The sequence below is a fragment of the Bombina bombina genome, chromosome 2 (genome assembly GCF_027579735.1).
Source record: "Bombina bombina isolate aBomBom1 chromosome 2, aBomBom1.pri, whole genome shotgun sequence".
Taxonomy (NCBI): Eukaryota; Metazoa; Chordata; class Amphibia; order Anura; family Bombinatoridae; genus Bombina; species Bombina bombina.
In genome coordinates this window covers 145200432-145215489 of record NC_069500.1, presented here as the reverse complement: position 1 = coordinate 145215489, position 15058 = coordinate 145200432, and the positions used below count along the sequence as shown (strand labels likewise).

Genomic DNA, 15058 nt, shown 5'->3' with positions numbered 1-15058 from the left:
ACCCCTAATCTTCTGCCCCCGCTATCGCTGACACCTGCATATTATTATTAACCCCTAATCTGCCGCTCCGTACACCGCCGCAGCATACATTATAGTTATGTACCCCTAATCTGCTGCCCCTAACACCGCCGACCCCTATATTATATTTATTAACCCCTAATCTTCCGCTCCGTACACTGCCGCCAACTACGTTATCCCTATGTACCCCTAATCTGCTGCCCCTAACACCGCCGACCCCTATATTATATTTATTAACCCCTAATCTGCCCCCCACAACGTCGCCGCCAGCTACCTACAATAATTAACCCCTAATCTGCCGATCGGAGCTCACCGCTACTATAATAAATGTATTAACCCCTAAAGCTAAGTCTAACCCTAACACTAACACCCCCCTAAGTTAAATATAATTCGAAATAAATTAACTCTTATTAAATAAATTATTCTTATTTAAATCTAAATACTTACCTGTAAAATAAACCCTAATATAGCTACAATATAAATTATAATTATATTGTAGCTATTTTAGGATTAATATTTATTTTACAGGCAACTTTGTATTTATTTTAACCAGGTACATTAGCTATTAAATAGTTAAGAACTATTAAGGTAGAAAAATAAGAACTATTTAATAGCTACCTAGTTAAAATAATTACAAAATTACCTGTAAAATAAATCCTAACCTAAGTTACAATTAAACCTAACACTACACTATCAATAAATAAATTAAATACAATTCCTACAAATAAATACAATTAAATAAACTAACTAAAGTACAAAAAATAAAAAAGAACTAAGTTACAAAAAATAAAAAAATATTTGCAAACATTAGAAAAAAATTACAACAATTTTAAACTAATTACACCTACTCTAAGCCCCCTAATAAAATAACAAAGACCCCCAAAATAAAAAAATGCCCTACCCTATTCTAAATTACAAAAGTTCAAAGCTCTTTTATATTACCAGCCCTTAAAAGGGCCCTTTGCGGGGCATGCCCCAAAGAATTCAGCTCTTTTGCCTGTAAAAAAAAACATACAATACCCCCCCCCCCAACATTACAACCCACCACCCACATACCTCTAATCTAACCCAAACCCCCCTTAAATAAACCTAACACTAAGCCCCTGAAGATCTTCCTACCTTGTCTTCACCATGCCAGGTATCACCGATCGTTCCAGGCTCCGAAATCTTCATCCAAGCCCAAGCGAGGGCTAGACATCCATCATCCGGCTGAAGTCTTCTATCAAGCGACGGCTGAAGAAGTCCAGAAGAGGCTCCAAAGTCTTCATCCTATCCGGGGTTCAATCAGCCAATCAGATTGAGCTCGCATTCTATTGGCTGTTCCGATCAGCCAATAGAATGCGAGCTCAATCTGATTGGCTGATCGGATCAGCCAATCGGATTGAACTTGATTCTGATTGGCTGATTCCATCAGCCAATCAGAATTTTCCTACCTTAATTCCGATTGGCTGATAGAATCCTATCAGTCAATCGGAATTCGAGGGACGCCATCTTGGATGACGTCCCTTAAAGGAACCGTCATTCGTCGGGAAGTCGTCGGAAGAAGAAGATGGGTCCGCGGTGGAGGTCTTCAAGATGGAGCCGGTCGTCATCGGATGAAGATAGAAGATGCCACTTGGAAGAAGATGGTTGCCGGTCCGGATCTACTCTTCTTCCCGGATAGGATGAAGACTTTGGAGCCTCTTCTGGACTTCTTCAGCCGTCGCTTGATAGAAGACTTCAGCCGGATGATGGATGTCTAGCCCTCGCTTGGGCTTGGATGAAGATTTCGGAGCCTGGAACGATCGGTGATACCTGGCATGGTGAAGACAAGGTAGGAAGATCTTCAGGGGCTTAGTGTTAGGTTTATTTAAGGGGGGTTTGGGTTAGATTAGGGGTATGTGGGTGGTGGGTTGTAATGTTGGGGGGGGGTATTGTATGTTTTTTTTTACAGGCAAAAGAGCTGAATTCTTTGGGGCATGCCCCGCAAAGGGCCCTTTTAAGGGCTGGTAAGGTAAAAGAGCTTTGAACTTTTGTAATTTAGAATAGGGTAGGGCATTATTTTATTTTGGGGGTCTTTGTTATTTTATTAGGGGGCTTAGAGTAGGTGTAATTAGTTTAAAATTGTTGTAATTTTGTTCTAATGTTTGTAAATATTTTTTTATTTTTTGTAACTTAGTTTATTTAATTGTATTTATTTGTAGGAATTGTATTTAATTTATTTATTGATAGTGTAGTGTTAGGTTTAATTGTAGATAATTGTAGGTAGTTTATTTAATTTATTGATAGTGTAGTGTTAGGTTTAATTGTAACTTAGGTTAGGATTTATTTTACAGGTAATTTTGTAATTATTTTAACTAGGTAGCTATTAAATAGTTCTTAACTATTTAATAGCTATTGTACCTGGTTAAAATAATTACAAAGTTGCCTGTAAAATAAATATTAATCCTAAAATAGCTAAGATATAATTATAATTTATATTGTAGTTATATTAGGATTTATTTTACATTGTAGTTATATTAGGATTTATTTTACAGGTAAGTATTTAGATTTAAATAGGAATAATTTATTTAATAAGACTTAATTTATTTCGTTAGATAAAAATTATATTTAACTTAGGGGGGTGTTAGTGTTAGGGTTAGACTTAGCTTTAGGGGATAATCCATTTATTAGAGTATCAGTGAGCTCCGGTCAGCAGATTAGGGGTTAATACTTGAAGTTAGCTGTCGGCAATGTTAGGGAGGGCAGATTAGGGGTTAATACTATTTATTATAGGGTTATTGAGGCGGGAGTCAGGCGGATTAGGGGTTAATACATTTATTATACTAGCGGTGAGCTCCGGTCGGCAGATTAGGGGTTAATTATTGTAGGTAGCTGGCGGCGACGTTGTGGGGGGCAGATTAGGGGTTAATAAATATAATATAGGGGTCGGCGGTGTTAGGGGCAGCAGATTAGGGGTACATAGGGATAACGTAGTTGGCGGCAGTGTACGGAGCGGAAGATTAGGGGTTAAAAAATTTAAATATAGTGGCGGCGATGTGGGGGGACCTCGGTTTAGGGGTACATAGGTAGTTTATGGGTGTTAGTGTACTTTAGAGCACAGTAGTTAAGAGCTTTATAAACCGGCGTTAGCCCAGAAAGCTCTTAACTACTGACTTTTTTCTGCGGCTGGAGTTTTGTCGTTAGATTTCTAACGCTCACTTCAGCCACGACTCTAAATACCAGCGTTAGAAAGATCCCATTGAAAAGATAGGATACGCAATTGACGTAAGGGGATCTGCGGTATGGAAAAGTCGCGGCTGGAAAGTGAGCGTTAGACCCTTTAATGACTGGCTCCAAATACCAGAGGGCGGTAAAAACCAGCGTTAGGAGCCTCTAACGCTGGTTTTCACGGCTACCGCCCAACTCTAAATCTAGCCGTATGTATCTGTATATTCCCGTGCCCCACTACATACACATATGCTCTTATAATTACATGGTGTCTGTATGACATATATTTGTGTGTATATATGGTTTTTCTCTGTCTTTTGTGTTTTTCATCCCTGTTCCTGCACATATCTCCATTTCTTTCCCTGGCCGTATCTTTATGCCTGTCCTTATGTCTCTTAGCCCCACCCCTATACGTGTTTTTATGTTTCCTGTGTATATCTATTTCTGTCTCTGTTTAATCTTATCCACCATTTCTGACCTTGTCTCAGCCATAATGTATTTTTGTGTCTTTGTTTGTCCCCTTGTATTTCTTAGTTGTTTCCCAGTTGGGAATAATAAAAATCCCTTGTAAACTTCCACCTAGGGCTAGATTTTTCTCCACTTTGTATGTATGTATATATGTGTGTGTGTGTGTATATATATATGTATATGTGTGTGTGTATATATATATATATATATATATATATATATATATATATATATATATATATATATATATATATATATATATATATATATATATACACATACGGCTCATACATTTTTAACATATTTGTCGAGCACTGCAAATTTTTGGCTATTAATGACTTTTTAATATTGTGCAACTTGCATTAGAAGGTAACTTCATTGCATACCCAACTTATCAGGCTCATTTTATTGTATCATACTTGGGTATAGTTCACTTTACCTGGAATAATTATTATGGCACATTTTTCTTGTGATAATTCACTGTGGTGCTATATCTAGTATGTCTGTGACACATTCTCACAGTGCTATACACTATCTGGCACTTCCTCATTACACATTTATATCAATTCTATCTAGCATTTGTGCTTTTTGTAATAAAATCCTAATCAGAAGGTTTGTGTCTTTGCAAATTAATATATTATTATTTAGTTTTCTACTTTGTTTTGTTGTTGTCTTGCCCATGGCCCAGCAAATGCCAAGGGTGGCTCTGGTCTCTTAGGCTCAGCTGCTTTCACATGAAAAAAGACGGGTGTAAATGCTTGAGAAGAAACAGCAGGCGGATCGGCTGCCTTTGTGATATCATCACATGCAAATACGTTTGCAGCAAAGTATTCTGGGATTTTTTCTTTTCTTATGGGCATTGATTAACGAAAGGATTTTATGTCATAATAAAAGATTCTGAGGGCTTGCCTGACACTTAACCATGGAGGCTTTTGAATGTATTTATCTCTCGGTCAGCTGTGCGTGGAAGAACAGAAGCTCCCTTATGTTTAGCAAGTAGCGCTGGAGAAGCAGTCTGCCTGATTGTCACTACAACTCATACTTACCTGGCAGGGGAGATACCATGATCATGAAGGTGGTTCTCCCAGGGCGAGGCTCATCCATTGCACTTCGGTTGGGTTGACCCTTGCGATTTCCCCAAATGTGGGAGACTCGACTGCATAATTTGTGGTAGTGGGGGACTGCGTTCGCGCTTTCCCCTGATTATTCTTTGTTAATGATAGTTTTCTTAACCTATTGCTGTAAACAACATCGTTTCATTCTCTGCATCCCTCCTGGCCACGTGCTTTCAAGTGTTGTGTTGTATATGTCCAAACTATTGGACTGAGGATTGCTCTTTCTTCCTGTTCAGATGCCTGGGATGCAGAAAATAAATTATTCGGAAAGTACATATATAGTTAAACTTGCTAACTATATGTTTAGCAAATTTTAGCTTTTTATTCCTGCTTCTGTGAGTATTATCCGCAGTGCTGGCACTCCCCCATGAAAGGGCTGAGCTGTGCTTTAGTCTAGCACGCCCAACCTCCAATCATAGGCTAAATGCAAATTCCTATGTCAAATGAGCATTAGAAATTTGCCTGCACAACAAATCCTCTCTAATCCTTGCTAAACTGTAAAAATACATCATTTTTAAAAATTCCTATCTGTAATAAAAGTCAGAGCTTTGACTGCAGACATTGGCTCTGTAAGATTGATGAGACTGGGACAGGCTGAAGAAAGGCAAGACAAGCAGAGAGATCACTTCAGCTAAACTTCTCACAGCGTGTATTGAGCATATCAGGAGGACTACGTACTTGTGCCAACACAGACATCATTTGACCTGAAATTCTTACCTCTATATTTCTGCAGTGAGAATCTGTTTTGTTGTAAGTACGTAGTCCTCCTGATATGCTCACTACACGCTGTGAGAAGTTTAGCTGAAGTGATCTCTCTGCTTGTCTTGCCGTTCTACTGCCGTTTTCAGTCTCATAAATCTTACAGAGCCGATGTCTGCAGTCAAAGCTCTGACTTTTATTACACATAGGAATTTTTAGCAGGCAATGCAGGGCAGCCACGGCATCTGAGCAAGTAAACAGCTATACAATGTCAGGCACAGCTTATCAGGCAGCTTGTTGCAAAAGCTTTAGGAGAGGACAGCACATGCACAATGCACTAAGGGGGAGTAACAGCAAACTGGCCGTGCGGCCAGAACATTTTCTAAGGGGTTTAGGCAAAGTGCATTGTATACAGACATTTCAAACTGAATAGCAGTGTCAGTACTTGCTAGCCGTTTTCCAACCCAAAATTCTATCTATTTGGCAAATATTTTGTTATAATCCCTGGATGATCCTTCTGTAAAAGAAAGATATGATGGTGTAGATTGTTTTTAGATCAATAGAAAATGAAATTGTGCTTACCAGTCCACGCATTTCGGGCACAAAGAGACTCTTTGTGACCGAAACGCGTCAACTGGTAAGCACAATTTCATTTTCTATTGATCTAAAAACAATCTACACCATCATATCTTTCTTTTACAGAAGGATCATCCAGGGATTATAACAAAATATTTGCCAAGAAATCTTTCATTTCTCCAACATAGGTGTGTCCGGTCCACGGCGTCATCCTTACTTGTGGGATATTCTCCTCCCCAACAGGAAATGGCAAAGAGCCCAGCAAAGCTGGTCACATGATCCCTCCTAGGCTCCGCCTACCCCAGTCATTCTCTTTGCCGTTGTACAGGCAACATCTCCACGGAGATGGCTTAGAGTTTTTTAGTGTTTAACTGTAGTTTTTCATTATTCAATCAAGAGTTTGTTATTTTCAAATAGTGCTGGTACGTACTATTTACTCAGAAACAGAAAAGAGATGAAGAATTCTGTTTGTATGAGGAAAATGATTTTAGCAACCGTAACTAAAATCCATGGCTGTTCCACACAGGACTGTTGAGAGCATTAACTTCAGTTGGGGGAACAGTTTGCAGTCCTTTGCTGCTTGAGGTATGACACATTCTAACAAGACGATGTAATGCTGGAAGCTGTCATTTTCCCTATGGGATCCGGTAAGCCATGTTTATTTCGATTGTAAATAAGGGCTTCACAAGGGCTTATTTAGACTGTAGACATATTTTGGGCTAAATCGATTGATATTAACACTTATTTAGCCTTGAGGAATCATTTATTCTGGGTATTTTGATATATTTATATCGGCAGGCACTGTTTTAGACACCTTATTCTTTAGGGGCTTTCCCAAAGCATAGGCAGAGTCTCATTTTCGCGCCGGTGTTGCGCACTTGTTTTTTGAGAGGCATGGCATGCAGTCGCATGTGAGAGGAGCTCTGATACTGATAAAAGACTTCTGAAGGCATCATTTGGTATCGTATTCCCCTTGGGTTTGGTTGGGTCTCAGCAAAGCAGATACCAGGGACTGTAAAGGGGTTAAAGCTTAAAACGGCTCCGGTTCCGTTATTTTAAGGGTTAAAGCTTCCAAAATTGGTGTGCAATATTTTCAAGGCTTTAAGACACTGTGGTGAAAGTTTGGTGAATTTTGAACAATTCCTTCATGTTTTTTCGCAATTGCAGTAATAAAGTGTGTTCAGTTTAAAATTTAAAGTGACAGTAACGGTTTTATTTCAAAACGTTTTTTGTACTTTCTTATCAAGTTTATGCCTGTTTAACATGTCTGAACTACCAGATAGACTGTGTTCTGAATGTGGGGAAGCCAGAATTCCTATTCATTTAAATAAATGTGATTTATGTGATAATGACAATGATGCCCAAGATGATTCCTCAAGTGAGGGGAGTAAGCATGGTACTGCATCATTCCCTCCTTCGTCTACACGAGTCTTGCCCACTCAGGAGGCCCCTAGTACATCTAGCGCGCCAATACTCCTTACTATGCAACAATTAACGGCTGTAATGGATAATTCTGTCAAAAACATTTTAGCCAAAATGAACCCTTGTCAGCGTAAGCGTGGATGCTCTGTTTTAGTTACTGAAGAGCATGACGACGCTGATATTAATATCTCTGAAGGGCCCCTAACCCAATCTGAGGGAGCCAGGGAGGTTTTGTCTGAGGGAGAAATTACTGATTTAGGGAACATTTCTCAGCAGGCTGAATCTGATGTGATTACTTTTAAATTTAAATTGGAACATCTCCGCATTTTGCTTAAGGAGGTATTATCCACTCTGGATGATTGTGAAAATTTGGTCATCCCAGAGAAACTATGTAAAATGGACAAGTTCCTAGAGGTGCCGGGGCTCCCAGAAGCTTTTCCTATACCCAAGCGGGTGGCGGACATTGTTAATAAAGAATGGGAAAGGCCCGGTATTCCTTTCGTCCCTCCCCCCATATTTAAAAAATTGTTTCCTATGGTCGACCCCAGAAAGGACTTATGGCAGTCAGTCCCCAAGGTCGAGGGAGCGGTTTCTACTTTAAACAAACGCACCACTATTCCCATAGAGGATAGTTGTGCTTTCAAAGATCCTATGGATAAAAAATTAGAAGGTTTGCTTAAAAAGATGTTTGTTCAGCAGGGTTACCTTCTACAACCCATTTCATGCATTGTCCCTGTCACTACAGCCGCATATTTCTGGTTTGATGAACTGATTAAGGTGCTCGATAGTGACTCTCCTCCTTATGAGGAGATTATGGACAGAGTCAATGCTCTCAAATTGGCTAATTCTTTCACTCTAGACGCCTCTTTGCAATTGGCTAAGTTAGCGGCTAAGAATTCTGGGTTTGCTATTGTGGCGCGCAGAGCGCTTTGGTTGAAATCTTGGTCGGCTGATGCGTCTTCCAAGAACAAGCTACTAAACATTCCTTTCAAGGGGAAAACGCTGTTTGGTCCTGACTTGAAAGAGATTATCTCTGATATCACTGGGGGTAAGGGCCATGCCCTTCCTCAGGATCGGCCTTTCAAGGCAAAAAATAGACCTAATTTTCGTCCCTTTCGTAAAAACGGACCAGCCCAAGGTGCTACGTCCTCTAAGCAAGAGGGTAATACTTCTCAGGCCAAGCCAGCTTGGAGACCAATGCAAGGCTGGAACAAGGGAAAGCAGGCAAAGAAACCTGCCACTGCTACCAAGACAGCATGAAATATCGGCCCCCGATCCGGGACCGGATCTGGTGGGGGGCAGACTCTCTCTCTTCGCTCAGGCTTGGGCAAGAGATGTTCTGGATCCTTGGGCGCTAGAAATAGTCTCCCAGGGTTATCTTCTGGAATTCAAGGGACTTCCCCCAAGGGGAAGGTTCCACAGGTCTCAGTTGTCTTCAGACCACATAAAAAGACAGGCGTTCTTACATTGTGTAGAAGACCTGTTAAAAATGGGAGTGATTCATCCTGTTCCATTGAGAGAACAAGGGATGGGGTTCTACTCCAATCTGTTCATAGTTCCCAAAAAAGAGGGAACGTTCAGACCAATCCTAGATCTCAAGATCTTAAACAAATTTCTCAAGGTCCCATCTTTCAAGATGGAAACCATTCGAACTATCCTTCCTTCCATCCAGGAAGGTCAATTCATGACCACGGTGGATTTAAAGGATGCGTATCTACATATTCCTATCCACAAGGAACATCATCGGTTCCTAAGGTTTGCATTCCTGGACAAACATTACCAGTTCGTGGCGCTTCCTTTCGGATTAGCCACTGCTCCAAGGATTTTCACAAAGGTACTAGGGTCCCTTCTAGCTGTGCTAAGACCAAGGGGCATTGCAGTTGTACCTTACCTGGACGACATTCTGATTCAAGCGTCGTCCCTCCCTCGAGCAAAGGCTCACACGGACATCGTCCTGGCCTTTCTCAGATCGCACGGCTGGAAAGTGAACGTGGAAAAGAGTTCTCTATCCCCGTCAACAAGGGTTCCCTTCTTGGGAACAATTATAGACTCCTCAGAAATGAGGATTTTTCTAACAGAGGCCAGAAAGACAAAGCTTCTGGACTCTTGTCGAATACTTCATTCCGTTCCTCTTCCTTCCGTAGCTCAGTGCATGGAAGTGATCGGGTTGATGGTAGCGACAATGGACATAGTTCCTTTTGCGCGCATTCATCTAAGACCATTGCAACTGTGCATGCTCAGTCAGTGGAATGGGGACTATACAGACTTGTCTCCAAAGATACAAGTAAATCAGAGGACCAGAGACTCACTCCGTTGGTGGCTGTCCCTGGACAACCTGTCACGAGGGATGACATTCCACAGACCAGAGTGGGTCATTGTCACGACCGACGCCAGTCTGATGGGCTGGGGCGCGGTCTGGGGATCCCTGAAAGCTCAGGGTCTTTGGTCTCGGGAAGAATCTCTTCTACCGATAAATATTCTGGAACTGAGAGCGATATTCAATGCTCTCAAGGCTTGGCCTCAGCTAGCGAGGACCAAGTTCATACGGTTTCAATCAGACAACATGACGACTGTTGCGTACATCAACCATCAGGGGGGAACAAGGAGTTCCCTAGCGATGGAAGAAGTGACCAAGATTATTCTATGGGCGGAGTCTCACTCCTGCCACCTGTCTGCTATCCACATCCCGGGAGTGGAAAATTGGGAAGCGGATTTTCTGAGTCGTCAGACATTGCATCCGGGGGAGTGGGAACTCCATCCGGAAATCTTTGCCCAAGTCACTCAACTTTGGGGCATTCCAGACATGGATCTGATGGCCTCTCGTCAGAACTTCAAAGTTCCTTGCTACGGGTCCAGATCCAGGGATCCCAAGGCGGCTCTAGTGGATGCACTAGTAGCACCTTGGACCTTCAAACTAGCTTATGTGTTCCCGCCGTTTCCTCTCATCCCCAGGCTGGTAGCCAGGATCAATCAGGAGAGGGCGTCGGTGATCTTGATAGCTCCTGCGTGGCCACGCAGGACTTGGTATGCAGATCTGGTGAATATGTCATCGGCTCCACCTTGGAAGCTACCTTTGAGACGAGACCTTCTTGTTCAGGGTCCGTTCGAACATCCGAATCTGGTTTCACTCCAGCTGACTGCTTGGAGATTGAACGCTTGATTTTATCGAAGCGAGGTTTCTCAGATTCTGTTATCGATACTCTTGTTCAGGCCAGAAAGCCTGTAACTAGAAAGATTTACCACAAAATTTGGAAAAAATATATCTGTTGGTGTGAATCTAAAGGATTCCCTTGGGACAAGGTTAAGATTCCTAGGATTCTATCCTTCCTTCAAGAAGGATTGGAAAAAGGATTATCGGCAAGTTCCCTGAAGGGACAGATTTCTGCCTTGTCGGTGTTACTTCACAAAAAACTGGCAGCTGTGCCAGATGTTCAAGCCTTTGTTCAGGCTCTGGTTAGAATCAAGCCTGTTTACAAACCTTTGACTCCTCCTTGGAGTCTCAATCTAGTTCTTTCAGTTCTTCAGGGGGTTCCGTTTGAACCCTTACATTCCGTTGATATTAAGTTATTATCTTGGAAAGTTTTGTTTTTAGTTGCAATTTCTTCTGCTAGAAGAGTTTCAGAATTATCTGCTCTGCAGTGTTCTCCTCCTTATCTGGTGTTCCATGCAGATAAGGTGGTTTTACGTACTAAACCTGGTTTTCTTCCAAAAGTTGTTTCTAACAAAAACATTAACCAGGAGATTATCGTACCTTCTCTGTGTCCGAAACCAGTTTCAAAGAAGGAACGCTTGTTGCACAATTTGGATGTTGTTCGCGCTCTAAAATTCTATTTAGATGCTACAAAGGATTTTAGACAAACATCTTCCCTGTTTGTTGTTTATTCAGGTAAAAGGAGAGGTCAAAAAGCAACTTCTACCTCTCTCTCTTTTTGGATTAAAAGCATCATCAGATTGGCTTACGAGACTGCCGGACGGCAGCCTCCCGAAAGAATCACGGCTCATTCCACTAGGGCTGTGGCTTCCACATGGGCCTTCAAGAACGAGGCTTCTGTTGATCAGATATGTAGGGCAGCGACTTGGTCTTCACTGCACACTTTTACCAAATTTTACAAGTTTGATACTTTTGCTTCTTCTGAGGCTATTTTTGGGAGAAAGGTTTTGCAAGCCGTGGTGCCTTCCATTTAGGTGACCTGATTTGCTCCCTCCCTTCATCCGTGTCCTAAAGCTTTGGTATTGGTTCCCACAAGTAAGGATGACGCCGTGGACCGGACACACCTATGTTGGAGAAAACAGAATTTATGTTTACCTGATAAATTTCTTTCTCCAACGGTGTGTCCGGTCCACGGCCCGCCCTGGTTTTTTAATCAGGTCTGATAATTTATTTTCTTTAACTACAGTCACCACGGTACCATATGGTTTCTCCTATGCTATTATTCCTCCTTAACGTCGGTCGAATGACTGGGGTAGGCGGAGCCTAGGAGGGATCATGTGACCAGCTTTGCTGGGCTCTTTGCCATTTCCTGTTGGGGAGGAGAATATCCCACAAGTAAGGATGACGCCGTGGACCGGACACACCGTTGGAGAAAGAAATTTATCAGGTAAACATAAATTCTGTTTTACAAAGAAGAATCAGGGGAAAGCGCGAACGCAGTCCCCCACTACCACAAATTATGCAGTCGAGTTTCCTGCATTTGAGGAAATCGCAGGGGTCAGCACAACCGGAGTGCAATGGATGAGCCTCGCCCTGGGAGAACCACCTTCATGATCATGGTATCTCCCCTGCCAGGTAAGTATGCGTTGTAACGTCAATCCCGCGGGATGCTGCTCCAGCACTACTTGCTAAACATAAGGGACCTTCCATTCTTCCATGCACAGCTGAAAAAAGAGATAAATTCAAATACTGGCTAAAATAGATCAGGCAAGCCCTCTGAATCTTTCACTATGAAAAAAAACATTTTATTGACCCATGCATTCAAGAACCAGCAGTCCCAAGATTCATTGCAGCAAACATATTTGCATGTGATGATGTCACAAAGGCAGCCTGCTGTTTCTTCACAAGCATCATCACTCGTCTCATTGCTACAAAAGAACTGAGCTGAACAGACATTTCACAGGGTATCACTGCCATTATAGCTGCACAACAGCAAGTTAAGTCAAGAATACTTTATTAGGACCCCCTGTTAACCATAATTAACCCCAAATATTGCTCTGGAGCAATATGATAGTTAATATGTTAAAGCACAGCAGCCCTTGCTACCAAGATTTTAAACTGACATTTTGTTGTAAGAAGATAACTTGTTTATTGGGATTATGTGCACTATTATCTGTTTGCACAATTATTAGCAGATCACTTGCTATTGCTGATTATATATACTCTATAGATAAATGAATAAGGTTTTGTCCTGTTCATTATTTATTATACAGTCGTGTTTTTGAATTTTCTTTTTTTTTTTTTAACATTTTTTATTAATTGTAATATATACCAAATTCAACCTCTATAAGTATATATCTGTTATTTTAAGAGCAGACTAGATATTTTTTCCCTAACTGCTATAGCTGGTTATTTACCATTGCATATAGATAGTCAAGATATGTTTATGTTAGAATGAAGTCCAGGCTTACTTTGTTAAGAAACCCTTTGCAGATAAATATCCCACCTTGGTTAAAATTTGCAAAACCCTACTTATGCATCTCAGGCACCTCAAAAGCATCTGAGTGCCTCTTCGCTGCTACACAGAAAATAGCTTGCAAAATGAGAGGCAGCCTCAGCCAGAAGCATGTGGTCATGTTGTCATATTTTCATTTGAATGCAAAGTTGCTGAGAGAGTGTATAACAAAATGTTATTAACAGTGATAGTCTACCTCTTTGTGGTTCTACCTCTTTTAAAACGGTTCGTTGTTTTTGTTTTTTTATGTTTGATTATAAAAATGTGTTATTCTGACAGTTAAAAAATGTGAAAAACAGTTGTGTTAATGTAAAGTTTTAGTCTGAACTTAATATATATTTATAACTCTCAGTATGTGGATTCTATTTTAAATATATGATTTTTTTATCCGATTATTAATAGAAAAAATAATCATCCGATTAATCAATTATAAAAATAATCGTTAGTTGCAGCCCTAAAATGTTTAGTGATGCCTAATGATAAAGCTTTGCAGTAAAGTTTATTTTGCCCCCTTTACATTTAATTTAGCTCTGAAAATTAAGGTTTTTCAAATTCTCAGATCTTGAAATAAACCCTGCTGATTAATTAAGATGAACCCTGCTACATATCTTTCCCTAATTGGCTTTAACTGATTACAAAAGAAAAACACTGTATTTTATACTAACATTATGAGTGTGGCTAGCCTTGTTGACTGCAGACTAAAGCCCAGATTGGCTCCTCCAAATCAGTCAAGCAGTGGGAGGAGTTTGGCTACTGAAAATTCATTGCAGTAAAAAGGATGTTAACAAGTTGTAAAAACATGTAGACTTGGCTGATTTGCCTTTCTATAGCAACACAACAGAAATGTCTTGTTATTACAAGTTCTGTGTATTGTCCTATTAAAGGCACATTATACACTAGATTTTTCTATGCATAAAAGGTTTTGTAGATGATCCCTTTATATAGCCTATACAGGTTTTTTTAAATACAAAATGTATAGTTTTGCTTATTTTTAAATAACATTGCACTGATTTTCAGACTCCTAACCAAGCCCACATTTTTAGAAGAATACTGATGTATACCTACTCCAGCTTGCTCCTGTTTGTGTAAAGAATCGTTTTATATTCAGAGGATGGGGAAGTGTCTTCTCTTTTTGGTATACAACCTCTTTCAATCAGTGTTCTAGCTAACCTTTTCAACAGTGCTAAACTGGGAGCTTCTAAGTAAGTTTTTAAAAGGTTTTATGCTGTATTTTTAGATCAGTATCTGTGCATATTCTTCTTTATAGTAATGTCTATTATATGCAGTTAAATGAAAATTGGTGTATACTGTCCATTTAATCAGACAACGGGTTTATCAGACAATAGGCTGTGCCTTCAAAAATCAGTTGTGAAAAAAGCTGGCAAAACAATATGCACAGTCACTGTTAAGGTGCATATTACAGGCTGAAAATTCAAACTGTCAAGACAAGAGAGTTGCAAAGAATGAAATGGTGTTGTACACAGTAGCAGGCTAAGAAATCTATCATTTACAAAGAATAATCAGGGGAGAGCGCGAACGCAGTCCCCCACTACCACAAATTATGCAGTCAAGTTCCCACATTTGGGGAAATCGCAGGGGTCAGCACACCCTAAGTGCAATGGATGAGCCTCACCCTGGGAGAACCACCTTCATGATCATGGTATCTCCCCTGCCAGGTAAGTATGAGTTGTAGAGTCAATTGAGAAGACCACTGCTCCAGCGCTACTTGCTAAACATAAGGGAGCTTATTTTCTTCCGCATACAGATGACCATAGGGATAAGTACATTCCAATGCTTCCTCCAGTCTAAATTGGCACAAACAAACCCTTTGAATCTTTCACTATGAAAAAAGAAAAAAAAACTTTCATTCAAGCATTCAAGAATCAGCACTCCCAGGATACACTG

General features: G+C 40.6%; 3 non-coding genes across 3 annotated transcripts; 1 reads left to right on the top strand and 2 right to left on the bottom strand.

The window, feature by feature from the left end:
- Positions 1–4713: 4713 nt before the first annotated feature.
- LOC128650508 (U1 spliceosomal RNA) lies at positions 4714–4877 on the top strand. The gene has a single exon (XR_008400805.1). It is a non-coding gene; the product is annotated as a U1 spliceosomal RNA (small nuclear RNA).
- A 7240-nt stretch (positions 4878–12117) lies between these two features.
- Positions 12118–12281, bottom strand: LOC128650502 (U1 spliceosomal RNA). Its single transcript, XR_008400799.1, has one exon. It is a non-coding gene; the product is annotated as a U1 spliceosomal RNA (small nuclear RNA).
- A 2393-nt stretch (positions 12282–14674) lies between these two features.
- LOC128650506 (U1 spliceosomal RNA) lies at positions 14675–14837 on the bottom strand. The gene has a single exon (XR_008400803.1). It is a non-coding gene; the product is annotated as a U1 spliceosomal RNA (small nuclear RNA).
- Between the last annotated feature and the right edge of the window lie 221 nt (positions 14838–15058).